This window comes from Neoarius graeffei, chromosome 11 (assembly GCF_027579695.1).
Source record: "Neoarius graeffei isolate fNeoGra1 chromosome 11, fNeoGra1.pri, whole genome shotgun sequence".
Classification (NCBI taxonomy): Eukaryota; Metazoa; Chordata; class Actinopteri; order Siluriformes; family Ariidae; genus Neoarius; species Neoarius graeffei.
Window position 1 is genome coordinate 30,634,817 of NC_083579.1, and position 22,500 is coordinate 30,657,316.

Consider the following 22,500-nt stretch of genomic DNA (forward strand, 5'->3'; position numbering starts at 1 on the left):
CCGTAGGGGGCCAGTGCAGTGTGGATTGGGTGGCAGTCGAAGGCAGGGGCCTCGACGACCTGATCCCCGAACACAGCGGCTAATTTGTAAATCCATTTTTATAAAAAAGAAGGGTGTGACTGACCCACACAAAGAGATATGCTGTTGCAAAGGAGATGAGACAACAGGTTGTCTCCCACGTTGAGTTACACCTTCGATGACAATTTCTTCTTGTGTGTGACTGAATTGTGTAACAGAAACATAATCTACAAAAGCGTACTGTATGTGTGTCCTTTGGCATAAAGGAGTAAAAGAATAAAGCACTCTGGGTGTGCTGTGATCAGAAAATAATCAATAATGCTCTCGTGTGATGAACTAGAATAGCTACACTCTAAATAAAGTTCATTACTTTCCAACAACAGCACTGTTTTATTCCTTATATACTGCAGCAATGGGATGAGTGTGTCTTATTATTATTGTTGAGCAGCATGTTGTACTTTTATCCATTTATAGTTACATTTAATGCTGTGGAAGCAAGTTATCATTTATTTTCACTTACATCATTCCATCATCAGTGTCTCTTTTCCTCTCTCCTGAAGTTAAAAAGATAATCACAGACCTATTTATATATTAGTGAGAATGATGTCACTAACAACATGAAGACGTGTTACAGGTGACTGGTACAAAATGCTGACAGTGGACAATGGAGACTCCTTCCAAAAATGTTCAATAAAGACGTCTTTAGAGAAAGCATCATCGAATCAACAAATCAACAATCAACATGCTCGTAGTGTATTTATGTTGAATGGACGCTTAAGATAGCATATAAGGATAATGTATTAGAGCTGACACTACTGTCAGAGCCGCTGTAACAGAAAATAAATCAACACCTTCTGAGGAATCAGATGCGAGAGTTTGACAGGGTTGTGGTGTAAATCTAGTGAATTTATACTTAGTTGGGAAGATGGATCAGGGCCAAACATGAGTGTGATGTTGCCAATGACAAAACAATTTCCAAAGCTTGTGTCTGATCAATAGATATTTGAAATCGTATTAAATGTAAACTATGAAGATCGACTGGTGCTAATAAGGAGCATTGTTCAGGTGTGAATGCAGTTAGTGAAAGCCTTCATCCTAAATTCGTGTGTGTGTGTGTGTGTGTATCCCTTCCCTGACGCCCCCAGATTTGCCCGGGCACTGCATGAAGCCAAAGTGCATGCAGCTGGAGGGCTTTGTCTCTCCGTCCCTCCTCCATGACTCCATCTGAAAGGTCCTCGCAGTCAAGTGAAAAGGAGGCGAAGAAAAAAAAATCCTTCAAGTCACATAATGGCATGCTAATGTGATTGTCAGGAAATAAAACTTGAGTATCGGAAATTGCGCCAAAAGCTCCACCATAAATCGGCCCCAAAAAAGGAAAGATGTTCCTCGTTTTATGAATAGCAATAAAAAACCTCAATAATTTGCAATAAAAGGGAATAGGGAGTATGTAAAGCGCATAAGGGTCGACACGACATGAGCGGAGTCAGGTTTTTTGGATTTACACAGTGATACGGATATCACAGAGAGAAATCAGTGCTATTCACACACTTCACACGTCACTGTACTGGAACGAGTGAAGAAAATGAAAGTGAATAACTGATTACATAAATGAGGTGTGTTTCACCCTCAAAACATCTGACCATGCTCTTTATTTCAGTCTATTTCAATAAAGTGGTAAATAATATATTACATATGCTAAAATCATAGTCAAGCACTGCATTTTTGTCACAACAGAAGACATATTAATATTAATAATAGTGCTACATATGTAATATAAAAAGTGTCTGTAAATATTGAGATGTCAAATGTATTATCTGATTTGGCAGTTTATTCACATAATAAATCGTCTCGTACAATTCATTTTTGAAGTAAAGTGCAAAAGGTTGCATCCCCGACACATGGAATTTTGAAGCATAAATCACAATGTAAATGCAAATCAAGTTATAAATAGAAAATATATTAAATATACTATATACATACAGTATATTAACAGTGAACTGTGTATATATAAGCATAATGTAAGTACAATGTAATATTGAAGTACAGTATAATGTAAATTGGTGAGTGGCCTAGTGGTTAGCGTGTCCGCTTCTCAATCGGGAGATTGCGAGTTCGACTCACGGTCGGGTCATACCAAAGACCATCATAAAAATAGTACCTACTGCCATCTGGCAAGGCACGCTGCAATACAGATGTGAGTGGGGAGTCAAACTCTCACGGTTACCAGAGGACTAGGCCCCCACTGTAACCCTAGCTATGTAATAGGTGAGAGGCCGAGGGCTATGGAAACGGAGATCGGCGCTTCCCTATGCGCCACTTGGCATGGGAAGGATCTTTGGCTTTGGTATAATGTAAATTAAGTTTAATAATGACATGCTGTAAGCATAGTCAAGTATAACCATCAGGTAACAGTGAAGTATATTGTAAAGTATGCTGTAATTACGGTAATAGAAATGTATTTATAGTGTAATATGGAAATATGTCATAAGTACAGAGTAATAGTGAAGTATATTGTAAGTATAGTGTAATAGTGAAGTATGTCATGAGCACAGTGTAGTAGTGAACTATGTCGTAAGTACAATGTAATAGTGAAGTATGTCAAGTATGATGTTATAGTGAAGTATATTGTAGGTATAGTGTAAGAGTGAACTATGATGTAAGTATAGTGAAGTATGTTGTGAGTACAGTGTAATAGTGAAATGTCAAGTATGATGTAATAGTAAAGCATATTGTAAGTATAGTGTAATAGTGAACTATGATATAAGTATAGTGTAAGAGTGAATTATGTTGTAAGTAGTGTAATAATTAAGTATTTTGTAAGTATAGTGTAACAGTCAACTATGATGTAAGGCGTGTGATGGTGAAGTATATTGTAAGTATAGTATAGTGAATTGTGTTGTAAGTATAGTGTAATATTAATAATGAAGTATGTTGCCCAAGAGTGTCGACGTACATGTACGCAGCGGCTTTGCTCTCCTATGATGAACTAAATTTCATTGTACATTTGTGCAGTGGCAGTAAAGCTATTCTATTCTATTCTGTAAGTATAGCGTAATAATGAAATGTCCTAAGTAAGGTGTCATACTGGTGTGCATTGTCTGTATAGTGTAATAGTGAAGTATATTGCAAGTATAGTGTAATAGTAAAGTATGTTGTCAGTACGATGTAATCATGAAGAATATTGTAAGTATATTGAAAGTATATTGTAATAATGAATTATGTTATATAGTGTAATAGTAATGTATATTGTAAATATAGTGTGATAGTGAATTATGCTATATAGTGCAATAGTGATGTATATTTTAAGTATGGTGTAATAATGTATTATGTTATATAGTGTAATAGTGATCAACCTTGTAGTACTCAAGTCCAACTTGTGACCTAATTTTAAGGACTCCTGACTTAACTTGGACTTGAGCACTGATGACTCGGACTCATGTATTAACTGCATTCAGACTCAATTGGAGATGAGGACTTGGATTTTTTTCTTTATTTTTTGTAGCATGCCATAATAATTTGGCATAAGATATTTATATTTATTCACCTGTTCATACTTCATGTTCAGGAACAAACTAACATTAATGGTGCTAAAATGCCTGGGGAGAAGCCCCTAGGATTGTCCACTTTGCTTATACAGACTTCTCATGCAGTGGGAAAAAATGCGCTGCTTTGTGTTCCATATGTAGAAGAACTATCGAGGAGACAACAGGGACAACCTCGAACTTCAATCATCATTTGGCAAAACCACATCCAGAGAAGTAAGTGACATGCTATGTTCATTGCTCTGTTGATAGTGGGGCTTGCTGAGCGATGAACTAGCTAGTGTTAACCCGCTCATGTTATTTGCCCTGTTGATAGTGGGTGGGGCTTGCTGACCAATTAACAAGCTTTTTATCTGTAGCTTCATCTCATCTCATTATCTCTAGCCGCTTTATCCTGTTCTACAGGGTCGCAGGCAAGCTGGAGCCTATCCCAGCTGACTACGGGCGAAAGGCGGGGTACACCCTGGACAAGTCCCCAGGTCATCACAGGGCTGACACATAGACACAGACAACCATTCACACTCACATTCACACCTACGGTCAATTTAGCGTCAACAGTTAACCTAACCTGCATGTCTTTGGATTGTGGGGGAAACCGGAGCACCCGGAGGAAACCCACGCGGACACGGGGAGAACATGCAAACTCCACGCAGAAAGGCCCTCGCCGGCCACGGGGCTTGAACCCGGACCTTCTTGCTGTGAGGCGACAACGCTAACCACTACACCACCGTGCCGCCCCTATCTGTAGCCTATTAACTAAAATGGGGCAGTCAAGCAGTAACGTTAGTCCAACACAGTAGCAGAGACGGTTTCACATAAAGGCAGCAACAGCCACCGTCAAATGGTGCAGTTGGAGTCTTGTTCTTGGACTTGACTCGGATCAATAGTGGACTTGACTCGGACTCGACTCAAAATTTTCTTTAATGACTTGGACTTGAACACTGAGGAGTTGTGACTGGACTCAGACTTGAGGTTTAGTGACTGGACTACAACACTGATAGTGATGCACACTGTAAGTATAGTGTGATGGTGAAGACTCGCTTGCTCACTCGAGTTTGTTAACGGTGTAGTGGCTGCTGCTTTATGTCCCGGGGCTCCCTTATGCCTGTGTTACCTTCTGGCTCTCCTCTTTTAGTTATGCTGTCATAGTCAGTTGCCAGAGTCTCTGCTTGTACTCAGTGCAATATGTATACTGTTCCTACTTATTCAGGTGACATTGGGCATACCTAACAACCTGTGTTTTCTCTCTCTTCTTCCCCCCCCCCCCCCAAATCTGTCCCTCTGAGTTACATGTTGGTCCTGGGATCGAGATGCTGAGCTCTTCTGCTCCTCAGACCTGCCTGATCCATCCTGGTGCCCTGTGTCTGGTTGGAGTCTCATCGCATCGCTCCTGTGGAGGGCGGCCCCATGTGGACAGTTGGGGGTCGCACCTGTAGGATGCTCTGGACTCTTGCAGTGGTGCTTTTGTGGCTGGGGACTACAGTTGACTTGCTGACTTTAGGACTGCAGTTGACTTGCTGACTTGGGACTACGGTTGTCGTGAATGGTTTTGCGCTCAGGTTTCCGTCAGTGGGGGGTTTATAGCATCAACGAAGCTGACTTTATGTTAGGACTGTTAATGTTATAGTCATGCTGTCTGTTGTTGCCCGGATGGAGATGGGCTCTCTTTTGAGTCTGGTTCCTCTCGAGGTTTCTTCCTCATGTTGTCTGACGGAGTTTTTCCTTGCCACCGTCGCCACAGGCATGCTCATTGGGGATAGATTAGGGATAAAATTAGTTCATATTTTAAGTTGTTCAAATTCTGTAAAGTCTCTTTCTGACAATGTTGATTGTTAAAAGCGCTATACAAATAAACTTGACTTGACATGGTGAATTATGTTATATAGTCTAATACTGATGTACATTGTAATGGTGAATTATGTTATATAGTCTAATAGTGATGTACATTGTAAGTATAGTGATAGTGAATTATGTTATATAGTCTAATAGTGATGTACATTGTAAGTATAGTGTGATAGTGAATTATGTTATATAGTCTAATAGTGGGGGCGGCACGGTGGTGTAGTGGTTAGCGCTGTCGCCTCACAGCAAGAAGGTCCGGGTTCGAGCCCCATGGCCGGCGAGGGCCTTTCTGTGCGGAGTTTGCATGTTCTCCCCGTGTCCGCGTGGGTTTCCTCCAGGTGCTCCGGTTTCCCCCACAGTCCAAAAACATGCAGGTTAGGTTAACTGGTGACTCTAAATTGACCATAGGTGTGAATGTGAGTGTGAATGGTTGTCTGTGTCTACACTGTAAAAAATGTCCGTAGAATTAACAGTGAATTTATGTAAAATCATGACATAAAAAAACTATAAATACAAAAACAATGAAGCAGTGTGTAATTTACATCAATATACTGTAAAACTCCTAACCAAATGCCACTGTTAATTTAACGGTAAGAATATGTTGAATTGATCATATTTTTTTGTATAATTTACAAATTGTTGTAGTTTAAACACAGACAAACTGTAAGACTAAAACAGAATGTGATGGTTAAAATTACATCATTGCCCTGTTAAAAAAACAAAAATATGCCCACCATTGTGGCTCAGTCAACTAAGGCGTCATACAATGAATCTGGGGACCCGGGTTCAATTCCGACCTGAGGTCATTTCCCGATCCCTCCCCGTCTCTCTTTCCAGCTCATTTCCTGTCTCTGCACTATCCTATCCAATAAAGGTGAAAAAAGCCCAAAAAAATATATCTGTCTAGTAGATCATTGCTTGTAACCATCATTTTGAATAATTGTTTATTGTACAATGAATATCCGTAAAATTAACAGTTATGTACTGATTATTGTACATTGAATACCTGTAAAATTGAACATTTTCAAACTGTTGTTTTTACAAGTGTTGATATACCTTACCGTAAAGCCATATACACTGTCACTGTATTTTTTACGGTGAAAAAATGGCAACCACAGCTGCCAGTTTTTCACTGTAAATTTGACAAGATTTTTTTTTACAGTGTATGTGTCAGCCCTGTGATGACCTGGCGACTTGTCCGGGGTGTACCCCGCCTTTCGCCCGTAGTCAGCTGGGATAGGCTCCAGCTTGCCTGCGACCCTGTAGAAGGATAAAGCGGCTAGAGATGATGAGATGAGATGAGACGAGTCTAATAGTGGGGGCGGCACGGTGGTGTAGTGGTTAGCGCTGTCACCTCACAGCAAGAGGGTCCGGGTTTGAGCCTCATGGCCGGCGAGGGCCTTTCTGTGCGGAGTTTGCATGTTCTCCCCGTGTCCGCGTGGGTTTCCTCCAGGTGCTCCGGTTTCCCCCACAGTCCAAAGACATGCAGGTTAGGTTAACTGGTGACTCTAAATTGACCGTAGGTGTGAATGTGAGTGTGAATGGTTGTCTGTGTGTCAGCCCTGTGATGACCTGGCGACTTGTCCAGGGTGTACCCTGCCTTTCGCCCGTAGTCAGTTGGGATAGGCTCCAGCTTGCCTGCGACCCTGTAGAACAGGATAAAGCGGCTAGAGATAATGAGATGAGATGAGTCTAATAGTGATGTACATTGTAAGCATAGTGTGATGGTGAATTATGTTATATAGGGTAATAGTGAAGTACATTCTAAGCACAGTTTATTTGCCATTTCACTTTCTGCCATTTCTGTTCCAATTGTGTTAATTGTTGTTAAAAATCTGATCTGTAGACAGATAGCGTCATGACAAAACTGCTTGTGTGTGGTTCTTTTAAAATAATCTTTCAGTTGATTTACCTCATGTTGTGGTTTGTTAGCTTGTTATAAGATACCCATTTAATTTTTTCCCATTCAAAAACCATGGGGGACACAAACTTTTGCAATTGATGAAAGCTGTTATAAGACTGCAAGACTTATAACAGTCTTGCAGTCTTAAGAATTAAGAAACCTGGATTTTATCACAATAATCAGATTAGTTGCCACATATATAACATGGATGTCATTTTTTTTTTCTACATTTAAACATGGAGTCAAATATCAATAGACAGTATGGGGAAAGGCTGCTGAAAAAAAATTCAATAAATATTTGTAATTTGAAAGAAATACTCATCATAAAGTTGTATTTTTTATGAATATATTTAAATGTTCATATAAAGAAATAAATACATTTTGTCTTCATCGTGTTCCTGTATCCAGAATCCTGATCATCCCATCACACTATTTCAGTGCATGTAAACCCAACATGAGATTTTTTTCTTGCACACATTATATAAATACGAATGGCAGCATTTTATCAGGTGAAGCTGGTGTAATAACTGAGACTTTCCCTGTGGTGAATCCATGTCATTGTACATCACAAAAACCTTCAGAACGCTTCTGTGGTCTCCAACTTAGCATGCATTTCACAAGTCCTAATGTATGGCTGTAACATGACTGTACGACCATTACCGGTAAATTATGCAGTGGGAAATTCTCTCTTTATTAAAGTCATATTTCGCAGTGGCAGATGGTTCCGCGCCGGGCCAGAGCAGGGAGTGTAATTAAACGCGACACCTTTGCCTGCTCCAGTTTCCTGCGCAGGCCAACGTGACGGTGGTGTGTTAGCTCAGGTGCCGTCGTCTCTGTCACTGATGGCTAATGTTCCTCGCTGCACTGCTCTGTGCGTGTGTGTGTGTGTGTGTGTGTGTGCGTGCATGCGTGTGTGTGTGTGTGTGTGTGTGTGTGTGTGTGTGTGTGTGTGTGTGTGTGTGTGTGTGTGTGTGAGACTTTAAAGAAAATATATTAGCCATTTCATGTTGTACAATCTAACCATGTTATTTTTATAAAGCATATTAGTGATTAAATTATTAATGTTAGTGTAGGAGGAAAAATCATTTCAGTATCTAAATACTAACGCCATTTCCCACTTAGAACTAATTCAGTGAAGACATTCCTGATTATTTTACACATTTCTTCTATACCCTGTGTAGGCAAGATGACTTAAGAGAGCATTTTATAATTGAAATACATCTCCTACGACAATAAATGGGCTATATTTATGTGGCTTTTAAAATAATTGCTTCTAATTAAAGAATGTCAAGCAGCTCCCGAGATGAAATTTCCCACCGGAGAGATGCACTTCAGAGGACGGGAACACTTTTAATAATCTGTTTTGATCTGTTAATACTGTATTATCTACCTAAATGAAAAACAGTTGTTATATTTTTGAGTTGATTAAGCAAAAGCATTTGAATGGCCTATGCGATTTTTAAGTGCGGCAATAAAGCCATATTACAGCACATTAATGTGATAGTATGCACTGAATGCACATGTTTATTGCTCTTTTTATTCAGATCATTTGACGTCGAGACCCTGGAGCTAATAATACGAGGCTAATATTCAATGGATAGAGCTTTTATAAATTAGGATTACAATGTAAAATTGTGATTGCATCAGATTTTTTTTCGATTTCTCATCTGTGCTATATTTTAAATTAATTACTGAGTTGACCTGTTTGACTCTGACCTTGACAAAGATGAAATGACAGCTGCATATTTCCTTTAGCTACTAGTATTTATATTTACCATGCAATAAAGCATAATTACACACACACACACACACACACACACACACACACACACTCAACCCATACATACACACATAGTGTAGCTAATTTTCTGCTTGCACAAAGCATGAATGTGACACACATCTCCTAAATACAGCGAGCAGCAAACAGAGATGAGGAGAAAATGGAAATATGAGTATAATGCGTGCTCAGGCAGATGATATGACACCTGATTGGCCCAGATATCACTGGATAAAATATTCATAAAGTGACATAAAAAAGGGGAGAATTTGGTTTCGCTATAATGAGGTTGGAGTATTTTATCCTGCCATCACTGCCCCACTGACACACTTAACGAAAACCTCAGCACCACATCCCACCCTGGGTGTGTGTGTATGTGTGTGTGTGTGTGTGTGTGAGAAAGTGAAATACCCTGCAAAGATCTGATATAGCTACAGCATTTAACATGCACCATAATGGTAATATGACCCTCTTCTGATTTACATGATCGCACTTTCTTACAAATCTCGTGTTAATTGATCTTGTATTATTTTAAACAATGGTTTGAAAGAGGGTGTGGTTAGTAATCATCCAAAGAAATTGGTTTCTCACAATAGCATTCTTTCAAATTTTCCTCATTGAAGTTCCTTATAAGCCTCACTGAACTCTTCAAGGTGCGAGGTCCAGAGTGTTTTTGTTTTTGCTTGTTTTTGTCTTTGCTTTTTTCTCCTCAGTAAGAAAAAGATCCTGACGTGTTTTATTCCTCTTATATCACAGCAATTTTCCAACTAGTCTATGTTTTTACACGTATTAATAAATGACACTTCATACTTTTTATCCAGTAACATACTCACCAGCCACTTTATTAGGAACACCCATCCAGCTGCTGGTTTATGCAATTATATAATCAGCCGATCCCTTGATGCATCAGATCCTGCAGATACAAATCAAGAGCTTTAGTTAATGTTCACTTCAAACACCAGAATGGGAAAAATTGTGATCTCACAGTGTGACTTTCACTGTAGCATGGATGTTGGTTTAAGCCAGATGGGCTGGTTTAAGTATTTCGGAAACTGCTGATCTCCTGGGGTTTTCACACACAACAGTCTCTAGAGTTTACACAGAATGGTGTGAAAAACAAAAAACACTGAGTGAGTGAGTGAGTGAGTGAGTGAGTGAGTGAGTGAGTGAGTGACAGTTCAGTGGGTGGAAACAAACACCTTGTTGTTAAGAGAAGTCAAAGGAAAATGGACAGATTGGTTCAAGCTGCCAGGAAGGATATAATAGCTCATTTAACCACTCTTTACAACCGTAGTGAGCAGAAAAACATCTCAGCATGCAACAGCAGATGAACACATTGGGTTCCAGTCCTGCAGCCAAGAACAGGAATCTTAGGATCAAGAACAAGTTCCTATGAAAGTGGCCAGTGAGTGTAGTTACACTTCATGTTGTGAAACACAAGTTTGCTCAAGTTAGCGTTATAGCAGCTATAAACTAAAAAATGTCATGTTACCAAGAAACCATCCATTCATTATCCATAACCGCTTATCCTGTGCAGGGTCACCAGCAAGCTGGAGCCTATCCCAGCTGACTATGGGTGAAAGGCAGGGTACACCCTGGACAAGTTACCAGGTCATACATATAGACACAAACAACCATTCACACCTACGGTCAATTTAGAGCCACCAATTAGCCTATTCTGCATGTCTTTGGACAGTGGGGGAAACCAGAGCACCCAGAGGAAACCCACACAAACACAAGGAGAACATGCAAACTCCACACAGAAAGGCCCCCATCAGCTACTGGACTCAAACCCAGAACTTTCTTGCTGTGAGGCGATGGTACTAACCACTACACCATTGTGCTGCCGTTACCAAGAAACCACACAGCTCAAACTTCCTGGGTGGAAAACTTACGAACTCCTCAAAAGCACTGACACTGGAGACTCATTTGCTCTATAGATGTTAAACAAACATTTCCTTAGAGATGAAAAATTTACCGTCTCAACAAAAACACGATTGTTTATTATATAACACCTTTTGTGTTTTAGCTGTTGCTATAGAAATGATAGCAAATTAGAACGTGTGCATTAATATAAACCTGTTGTCAGAGATTCTTTTGACAAATCAGAATCAAGGATTTAACAGTGTTGTGGTATAAAAAAAAATGAAGAAAATGTAGCTTTACCATGTAGCTGAATGTCTTAACATTATATGGCGGCCATCATGGACAACCAAGATGTTGCTTTCTTACCTTAGTGCACATTTGCACCATTTGTCCCGTTCCCTTTAAAATGTGTCCCCTATATCAAGTTTAGCTTTGTATTTTGTATGTGTAGCTCACGTTAAATATTAGATTGTATGTTTTGTGAAGCATGTAGGCATGTATAACAATTTTTCTGGGGTGAAGTTGCAACAATACTATCATCGCTCCAAATACTGGATAAATTTGATGGACATGGAGAACATTCCTTTATAACTTTGTTAAAATGCAAAAATTTTACGATCTACGATTGTTACGGTCCATGTATTTTTATATGTGTCTCATGTTTAAGTTTGAAGCCTTCAGACAGGAATGGAGCAAAGAGATAGGTACCAACTGTATGTTTGGCATGTTTGGCCATTCTCTTGTTTGCCAGCACTTACAAGACAAGGCTGCTTGGCCCCCTCCATCTCCGGTGCCTCTGCCCAGGAGTACAGTGCGTTCTTTTGGAAAGGTGTGCTGACTGAAATAACTGTGGGCATTTCTGCCACACCTCAGCTGGCACGGCTTAGCGCTGCTACTTCCACAGACAAAAACAAGAAAGGAATTCTCAGAGGCTCGTTCTAGATCTGTCTTACACACACATACACACTAACAGGCATCTCAGGAAGCCAATGATCCAGCGTCAGTGCCAGGGATCGGAGCGGATGCCAGACTGCCCCCTGCTGTAATAATCTGGAAGAATTACACAAGGAAGAGGGGGAAAGAAAGAGTGAGAGAGGAGAAAACGAAGCAGGAGGAGGGTGGAGGGAGGAAGATTTTTTAAAGGGATATAAAACTCTGCCTGGCAAGCACATAAAGCTGAACATGAGTGTGTGGCTCTCTCTGGATTCTGCATCACATTGAATGACATCACGTACACACAAAAAAGACCTGGCGATGGCTGAATTAGACTCTTTTGTGAGGACAGACCTTGGCACATTTCACCTTAATGAGTGGCTTCCAGCTCTGCGTCACTCAATAACCACCCCTCCATCCCCCTTCAATTTTCCTCCTTTTTTTTCTTTAATGGATTATTGTTTTTCTGATTTGCTTGAATCTGCTGGCTCTTGCCCCAAGCTCTCCATGTTACCAGCTTGGCCTTGGTCAGCCGCAAAAAGCGTGTGAGACCAAAATTTGCTCCAAATGTACCACAGGGGGAAAAAAGGAGAATGCTGGAAAAAAAATGGAGTAAAATAAAAACCACAATGGCTTTGCTGCTTTGTTGTATCAGAGTAATTAAATTCATTTTTTCCTCTCCACCATTTCTCTGCAAAACCAACAGTCGTAAAATTTGGCCACATAATGTGTGCCTGGTGGACACAACTGCAGCCAAAATGCACCCAGAGGAAACTTCGCAGCCGACATCCAAACCGACTTGTAACAGAATGTTTCAGCATGAGCACTTGGCCTTGCTAACAGGGATACACACGACATGCTATGCATATAGATTTGAAAGCATGTCTTCGTATTTCATTTGATTAGCCTTTACGTTAGACCGCTTGGGACTTGATACATAATGTAAATGATGCCTCTTGGAGTAAATTACCGGAATATTTTGACATTAATTGCTATTTAATTGCAAGCACGAAGACATGAAAAACTTGATGGTTTGAAATGTGGTGCTTGATTCTGGTTCTCCATTATAACACCAGGTGAGAGCCTGAGAACTGGATTTTTTTTTTTCCACAGCAGTGAGTGTTTGGTCGGACACAAATCTTGGCATAGGAGCTTTATTTATAAGGGCCATTAGAGGCTGCTGTGTGTGAGAGCAAGTGTAAAAGTGTGGCAAGGGCAGGTGCAGGAAAAACACACTCCCACCCAGGCCATTTCCACCTGACACTGATTTCTTCATCTGACAGTAATTTCAGCCCTCCCAGTTAATGAACAATGGAATAAATGGGCTTAAATTTGGGAGGCAGAAGTCAGTTTAACATAACCACTGCCATCAACGCTGACATTAATTGCTCCCTAATTCTGGCAGTCATGCCGCCGAGAGGCCAAGAGGAGAGAATAAGTGTGTGAGGAGAGAATGGATATGAGACCCTGACACATTGGGAGAGTGACAGCACAGGCCAGGAACTTGCACAGAGAAGAGAAGGGCTATCCACCATGCCAGCTTTGTAAAAGTGGGCAGAATTAGCATTGACCTCTCTACTGGCAAGGTGCCAAGATTAAATAAAAAGTTATTTTTTTGTACGAGCGGCATTTAGCAACCTAGCAGCATCAGGAGAGATCTCATCTGGTATGGGCATTGACATTAAGTAATGTTAAGTGGTTAAAGTAGGCCTTGAAGGGAGCAGGACAGACTTTGAGAACTAAAATTATAGCCAGTGGCATTGCTGCCATGTTGGACTTTTCAAAGAAAAATGTTTGGAATTTTCACAAGTATAGTTTTTTTTAGTAGAAGTTAGCTAAAGTTAGCCATTTTGAAACTCAAAATCCAAACAAATACAGCCCTTCCAATGTTCCCTCTAAACCCTTGTGCTTTGGCTAAAATACCTAAATGTAGAGAGCAAGTAGAAAGACCTTGTCCTGACTGTTTAGATGTTGGTGGCTTATATCACTTTTTTTATCCTGTTCAGTGAGCCTTCGATACCACAGTGACCAAAGTTTTTCTTCCTGCCAGATATTTTATGATGGTGTCAATAATGACAAGAACATTACATTTTACAAAATGTGCTTAAAATTGTCAAAGTACAGGGGTGTCGTGGCTCAGGTGGATAAGGTACCATACCATAAATCCGGGGACCTGGGTTTGATTCCAACCTGAGGTCATTTCCCGATCCCTCCCTGTCTCTCTCTCTCCCACTCATTTCCCGTCTCAATGCTATCCTATCCAATAAAGGTGAAAAAAGCCCCCCCAAAAATTGTCAAAGCACATTTTAAAAAAAAGGGCTATTTTTTTATTCTTTGAGTAGTTAAGAGTTCCTAACTTCCTAAAAAAGGTTGTATGTGAAAATCTTCTGTTGCAGGGCTCTACATGGAATTTTTAAGGGTTCCCAGAGAGACAAACCAAAAATGAGGTCTGGATTTAACCTTAAAAGCCATCTTAAAATCAACAAAGTCATGCAAAACCACCGCCTTGCTTCAGTGTGTGTCTTTGTAACCAAACAATTTTGTTCATTAGCTTCGTGATGATTAAGTAAAACCAGATCTTTTGAGAAAAGCATTTCGAAGCAAATGTGGTCTGAGTCCCTGGTTCCCTAATCAAAAGGGCCTGGGGCCCAACACATCTTCACATGCAGTCCTCAACTTTCTGCCTAATTAATGAAGTGGTCATGTCCGGCAGAAAGGGCAGCTGTATGTCATTACATATGGCCCACTTTAGACCATTTCTCTCCTTCTTCCATGTTCATTCCCTGGGCACATCCCTGTCAAGTCCAGCCATTTGCAGCTCCTTTACCGAGCCATTAAATTTGGCCTCTACCCAGGCTGGATCTCCAGAGATAGGCCTCGAATGAAGCCAGGAATTCCGACAAGAGGAAGATTCATCTTTAACCAGAACCTTGGATAATATTGTTGGCCTTTAATGGCTGCTAAGAGGGCATGCTTGACTCAAGGGCAATTTTGCAGATGAGACAGTGTTATGAATACTTTAACATAAAGTACAGTATATTTGAGTCTTTCTATCCCCCACCCCATGCATTCTGAGTTCCATGTGGCAGGGCAATTATGCATAATTACACTAAGGGGTTGGTGCACAAGGGCTGGGAAATACTCAGATGTTGAGCATGCCTCCTTCTATCCCCGCCATTTTAAACCCTTAGATCAGAGCAGTGGTCTGCTGGTAGGATGTAGCATTCATTGTCATGACAGCAGGGTTGGAGAAGTTCAAGGTGCTCGCAGAGCGAAGGGGTCACGTTGGCCCAGAAGCCTCCAATCTGGTGATCTGTTGGCTCTTTGACCCGATCATCTGGTTCTGGCTGTCCAAGCGCGTTCACGCTCTGTTTCCTGATACGCTAAGACAAAGGGGCCAAGATACGAATCTGACTGCTAGTGCGTGCCGAGCAAACACAAGTGATTCCCAGCCCCCTGAGCTCTGACAACTTCCGCCCATGAACCATGCGAAGGTGCCCTGTCAACATTCACAAACATGCCTACTGCAAAAACAAGATAGTCCATACTCTAAATCCTGCTCTGCTTTAAAATGAAAATGCAGTCAAATCTCCTTATTCTCCTCCTCACAGACTCTGAAGTGCACCTCAGTCTTCCCTCAACCCAGTGGATGAAAAGCATGTTGTTTGTGTCTGCACATTTCATATGCAGATTGTGTAGTGCAGCAGGGCCATATTAAAGGGCTAAGCATTTGCTTTTTTGCATAGTTTTAGGACCCTAGCCTCGAGCCAAGCTTGGCGCTTGGTGCCCAGGCAGGACAAACAGTACAGCTTCAAGGTGGCATGGTGCAGTCTGAATCAGCGCTCACCTCACGCCCCGCCAGTCCCGAGGGCATCTACGCCAAGTCCGCCTTTATTTCCACCTCTGCCACAGGAGCAAAAAAAGAAAGAAAGGAAGGAAAAAAGGCACCGATGCCGATGCAGGGATTTGAATAATTCTGCATCATAGGCACACAACAACAGAGGCAGGAAGGAGGGGGTGAAAAAACTATGGAAGCTCAAATTTCGCAAGGCACCTCTGCTTTGCTATGCTGAGGCTTACCATGAAAGCGGCAGGCCACGTTTCAGGTGCAGCGGAGAAAAGCTGATAAAAGCAGGCGTGGGATTACACTCCATGACCAAAGACATTCATTTCTCCCATTTTCTTCATTTCTTCTTTTTTTCAAATGGCATCCTTTAGCTTTCTTCTGTCAGCTCATCAGGGCAGAGCCACTCAAGCAGAATGCCTCAGCTTTGCTTGTATAATTAGCTGGACAACTCTTTCACCTTGCTGCACAGATAGCAGAGTGTATGTCTCCTGTCCCCTGAGGCATGTTAAACCACCCTCTCCTCCCCCTCTACCCCATCTCTTCCCTTCTCTTTTGCAACACAAAGAGCACAAACCTCCTCCAGATCCGTATACACTCAAGTACTCAGACATCCCCCACCCCATCCCGAAACACAGCAATTCAGTAAGACATATCTCACACCTGTCTGACCAGCACATACCCCTGAAAAACAATGACACATTTTAACAATTCAATTAAGAAGGCTTTGCATGGCAGGTAGCATCATGGTGGTGCACAGCCAGTTCAGAGGAATTATGTAAATGCAGGGATGTTAATGCAGCATGGGCTGCACTCCTCAGCAGGTGGAGTGCTGAACTGACAAACCCCCGACCCTGCTGCCAGTCACACTGCAATGGACCCAGGTTGCCCAGCTAGTAGTTCCACTTGCTTCACACAGAATAGCTGGGGCAAGTACAAATTTACCCACATCCCTGCTAATGTTCTGTTACTTGTAACCTCATTATGTACTTGTATCTTATGGTTACCAGTGGCCATAGTTGTTGCAGTGTTTCCTGAACCTTTGGTACTTGTGATACCTCATCAGCACCTGCCTATTTCATAGTTTGTCCTGTTGTGTGGGGTGCTCAGTTTTCATCCATCACTTACTGTACGGCTTCATTTATTCATTTGGTAGCTACCTTGCTCAAGGGCCAAATGGGGCAAATTGGTTGTGCTGGGATATGACCTCACAAACTTCTGATCAGTAGCCCAGATCCTTACCCATTGAACCATCAACTTGAATGGTGACGTATAGACTGACCAATACACAAAGGTATTACTGTTGATCTGAAAGGTTTAAATGATAAAAATGGATACAGAGGAAGACAATGCCACTAATTTGTATTATTCCAATATAGTATGGTTGGCATAAATGCCTTGAACCTGTGTCAACCAGTGCATCTATCCACAGATTAAGGTTCTTTGATGACTTTACGAAATGTTTAGGGATAAATTAGCTTGATGCTGATGCTGTCAGTCACAAATACTGAAAACACTTTTCTGTAAGTACCTGAGTGCAAGGACAAAGAGTGATGAACATAGAAAAGATATTCTGAATTTACTTCTGTTAACTGAAAACCATGTGGTTATTATTCTCCTGTTTCCAGAGCCATAGCCATAGTTCAAGTCTGGCAAAAATATAGTGTTTGGTCTCTTAGAAAGATATACGTGAATAAAGAGAGGGATGTTATGATAGCATCTCTCTCTCTCTCATGTCATGTTTCCATACAAAGATCGGATCATCTGAAAGGCCATTACATTATAGACCACCCTGCCTCTTTTCTCCCCAGATATCTCTCACAGATCTTTAAGGTATCTCATCTCATCTCATTATCTCTAGCCGCTTTATCCTGTTCTACACGGTCGCAGGCGAGCTGGAGCCTATCCCAGCTGACTACGGGCAAAAGGCGGGGTACACCCTGGACAAGTCGCCAGGTCATCACAGGGCTGACACATAGACACAGACAACCATTCACACTCACAGTCAATTTAGAGTCACCAGTTAACCTAACCTGCATGTCTTTGGACTGTGGGGGAAACCGGAGCACCCAGAGGAAACCCACGCAGACAACATGCAAACTCCGCACAGAAAGGCCCTCGCCGGCCACGGGGCTCGAACCCAGACCTTCTTGCTGTGAGGCGACAGCGCTAACCACTACACCACCGTGCCGCCCACTTTAAGGTATATTTGGGATTGTTTAAATCATACACCATTCTACAAGTACATCATTCTACAAGTTTTCTGCAGTGTATATATTGTGTGTATATGGTAAGGAATAAAACCCAAAGGGTTGCACTGTTATAGGCCCTATTATAGTTATATCAGATTTGAGAATTCAACAGGACTGTGGTTTCAACTGCAAGATATGATGTTCTGCTTAAAGTATCTAGAATGCTAGCAGCTACCCACAATGCATTCCCTGATGACAAGGAGTTGATCGGGAATGGTGTTCAAACGCTGTATGCATGGGGAAAAGGAGACAAAAATAAGAGGAAAATAATGAAAGGCTTTGCAGAGAAGCTACAACCTAACCTACAGATAAGCCTCCATCTCCATTTTTAACTCCACTGTCCCGACTATTCATGAAATTCTATGCATAGCACCTGAGTGCCTTTTCAACTTCAACTCTTCAATACTGACTGGGATAAAGAGTCAGAGTGAACGTTCATTAATTCCAGAGTAACCTACTCCTCAGATTTGCTAATGCCCAGCTCTATTGATGTTTCTTTTCCCAGGCAGGAAGCCATGTTAACCCCTCAACCCCACCCTCACCTCCTCCAACAGCCAGCGCAAAGGCCTGCAATCATTTGTCGAGCCTGCATCAAACAAGAAACATGTACAGGGGTGTTTTAATGGGGGCATCATTGTGGTCAGGATGAGAGCAAGGGAATGCTGGGATGGTTGTCTGGCTGGGCATTTGTGCCCAGGGAGACTCTCCCTTCTGAGCACAGCTTGAGACCAAGTCACTGTGTATGGGCTCTGACCCCTGAGGTCATGCTCTGGGTGCAAATTCAAAAGCATGACATCTGTTGCCTGGCTTTTTGATCAAGCATAGAAAGAAAGGCTTAGGCCGCTTGTCAGCTAAACACTGGTTCTTGGGTGAAATAATACCCCAGCAAGCCACCTAGACCACAATTTAGTTCAATTTTTTTGTTTCGTTTTGTTTTTGTGACTTGGCCTGTGTGCCAATAAAGACTGATTAACTGAATAGGGAAAAGAAGGATGGGTTTTGCTGTTTTATGAATTTTATTCTCTTGTGGGAAAGAGCCAGATGATTGGAAGCTTTTTTGTTATGTAGGATAATAATAATCTTTATCAAGCTTACACAGAGTGGACCTCAGTCATTAGCACTGGTCTTATCACCAGAATCTACAATTGTTTGCATACCTGAAAGCTAAGTTCTCCAGACAATCTTGCATCTTTTAAAGGGTAAAAAACTGTTTTTAAGGTATACACTGAGTCATACTTGGTAGGCATAGACCTCAGAGGGTTAATAGGGTACATTTTTGTTTTAGACTAAAAAGTTGTTTTGAATATGCTTTGCTCCAAAGATTTTAATTTCAAACCTACAAAGCCAGTGCCTCTAGATATGAAAATGAGATTCAGATCAAAAAAAGAGTTTTGCAACTTTTTCTCCCAAAATGAGAGGCTTAGCCTGTTTTAGGGTGTGATAGACTTACGTTTTGGCATTCAAAAGCTCCTGTTTTGAAATGCAGAGCTGTGTAATGGTTTCCTGACGCAGTTGGCATGGTGACAAGAGAAGAAAAGCACCGAGTCAAATCTGGCGACTGAATCTCCCTGAAACCTGCTGTAATCTTCAGCCAATCTACGTATTAACACCGAACTTCTGCCTTGCTCTGTCTTTATTTCCGAGCCTCAGTCCACTCCCCCTACTGCTGCACAAAGGGTTTTTCTAACAGGATAAAGGGTGTGAAAACATGCCCCTGGATTCACTCTGCACTATAGCTTTTATATTGCCCAACACTTGGCATTTGTCTTTTTAATTTAAAAAAGAAAATATCATGTAGTCCCCGTCGCCTGCTGGGGATGTGTTGTGTCAGGTCCATGATGCGGATGATGAAAACAGAGATGAGAAAGACTTAGAGAGGCAACCTGGTATGATTAAAAGACCATATTGAAATGACATGGGTGATAGGAACATGTTCCACCTCTCAGAGTCAAAGGGCCATGTTTTAGTATCAGGTAGTAGTAGAATGTGATACTCTTGACAGTCTCTTTTCATAATAAATGAAAATAGATACTCAGACTGACATTAAATTAAAGATTTAATACTGACATTCTGCATTTGCAGCCTTGTAGTGCACATCTTCTTTTGGCAGTACAACCTGATTGAGCTTATGAATGGTATGGAAGATGCCAAACCTTATCATGCTTTGCCCTTCCAGGTCTATATGGCATTAATTATGAATTAAATCCATCTTTTTTTTTCTCTGAGATAAAAATCAGACACCAATTAAGCATAGGATGAATCAGTTTCCACAAACCCTGATGGTCATGTGTGTTTTATGTGCATCCACAATTTGAATATATCGACCATCATGGATTATTTATTTTTTCATTTTTTAGTAAGCGCTTCATCTTGCCCAGGGTCATGGTGGATCTGGAAAATTCTGGCACCATGAACACCAGAAGAGGTTTAGTGCATCATAGCATTCTACAAGTCTCTTGAACTGTACTGCAGCTCAGTTGGGGGTTGAGACTTGGTGAGTGTGAAGGTTGTAGTATATTATTCAGTAAATTCTCATGCTCTGTAGATGGGAGTAGAATCATCCTAGAATAGACCACACTCACCAGGATAGAAATATCCCATCACAGGATAAAGGTGATCAGTCAGGAGAACTTTGGATTGATTTGCAGTGACTCTTCCATCTAAGGGAACAAGTGGAGGCAAACCATAAGAGCAAGAATAAATACACCACACCACACCACACACCCCCATAGTATAACAAACCAGAGGACCAGCCCCCCACTGTAACCCTGGCTATGTAATGGGTGACAGGCCGAAGGCTATAGAAACGGAGATCGGTGGTGTCCAATGTGCCTTAAGGACCTGGTTAGTACAGGGGTGGGAGACTGCCTAGGAAGACCAGGTCCTGGCACAGGAGGTGCATTGACTTTGACAGCATCACAAAGCCTCCAGTTTTTCATATATTTTGGCATACAACTGTATATTTTCATGCTTATTCACTAAAAGCATTCAAAGAATGTGCATTTGGAAGCTCCAACATTTTACACAAAAGATTCAGCTCTTAAACAGATGGAAACATGGGCCAGTTCCTAAAAATGTTGCTGGTGCCTGGAAAATGGGGACCAAAGTGCCACAGTTTGCTCCCTAGCTATACTCTCACTGGCTCATATTGAAACCATTTTTCTATAGAAATATCTACCAAACATACAAATGCAACTGACATTTGTATGAGACACTTCTTGAACAATTCACCTGGAAATGAAGTTGTTGATTTCCTAGAAAGCCAAACAGCAGGTCACGCTGAAGGCATTACTCAACACAACTCTGACACTTTGGGTCAGGAGTACAAGCAGTGCTCGGATCTCAAAACACAACCTCTGGTTTCAACCCTGGCGCTGTAGAACAGCAGGGAGCATCACAGGTAAACAGTGGCCCATATCTGAATAATATATTTATACATTCAGGTTGGAGGGAAAAACAGCTCTCCAGCACTCCTCAGTCTGTCCTGTGCTGCAGTTCTTTTCATTCAGTGACAGCTCACTGAGAGCCAGTGGAGTGCAGGGTGAGCAACTTATCACCAGCGTCTGCCCATGTCTGCTTCATAGCAAAACACACACAGACAACATCCTGCAAGAGACTGACACAAGGTTGAGAAGATTTCTGCACTTTGGGTAATAAAATATCCCAAACTTTAGACATCACAATTAAAGCTGTTATATTAAAAAATGGAAAGTCAGCCTAGAGTCACTGACCAGATAAAATGGGATTAGTCAGAGGAGCAACCAAGAGGTCATGGGATCTTTAAAGTCTATGATATTTTTATGGCCAAACCCTGATTGATAATTTTCCAGATGTCTCAATCTCGTAACTAGTATATGCAGCAGATCTCATTTACACCAATGAAGGGGGACTACTTATCCAATCACAACTTTTATTTCTAAATAATAATACAACCTCTACAATTTTTCCCATGTCAATATCATAGGCTATTTGTGTAGATTTTTTTAAATCCCAAATAAGTCCATTTCAGTTCCAGGTTATAACTTTATAAAATGAGTTGTTCAAAGGGGGGTAAATACTTATGCAAGACACATGAGGTCATGACAAAACCAGTCAATCTCCAGAACTCTCGAGGTCGCACTTTTCCCAGTCATCTATGTAAATATAGCATTTTTATATAGTATTTTCTTCTACTTTTTTCAGAAAAGGGCACTTCTCATCTTTGGCATCAATTTGAATGTCACCGGTTTCTCAGGATTGACAAAATAATATGCACTCATCTTTTCGCTGAGACAAAAAAAACAGGGGATGTTGCATGTCGGGCACATTTTTCCTCTTTTTTTTGCTTCTTTTTAATCAGTGGAGGACGAGTGACATGTCCAATCATAACAAAACATCAGCTGTTAAATGGGCCTTTGCAATCACTGTCAAAGCCAACCATTAGGAAGCCCAGCATTCACGGACATCAATCAGCATTTATAAAGTTATTTATTCATCATTTAATTATATAACTCAGCGTTTTATCTATTTATTTATTCTAATCA

General features: G+C 41.2%; 1 long non-coding RNA gene across 3 annotated transcripts in view; it reads right to left on the reverse strand.

Moving 5' to 3' along the window:
• Nucleotides 1-19,593, reverse strand: part of LOC132893804 (uncharacterized) — a 48,763-nt gene extending 29,170 nt beyond the window's left edge. For all 3 annotated transcript variants that reach the window (XR_009655593.1, XR_009655594.1, XR_009655592.1), the window contains exons 1-2: nt 19,428-19,593; nt 9,916-9,995 (exon numbers count right to left, since the gene is read on the reverse strand). This is a non-coding gene — a long non-coding RNA (uncharacterized LOC132893804). The remainder of the gene's footprint in view (nt 1-9,915; nt 9,996-19,427) is intronic.
• Nucleotides 19,594-22,500: the final 2,907 nt, after the last annotated feature.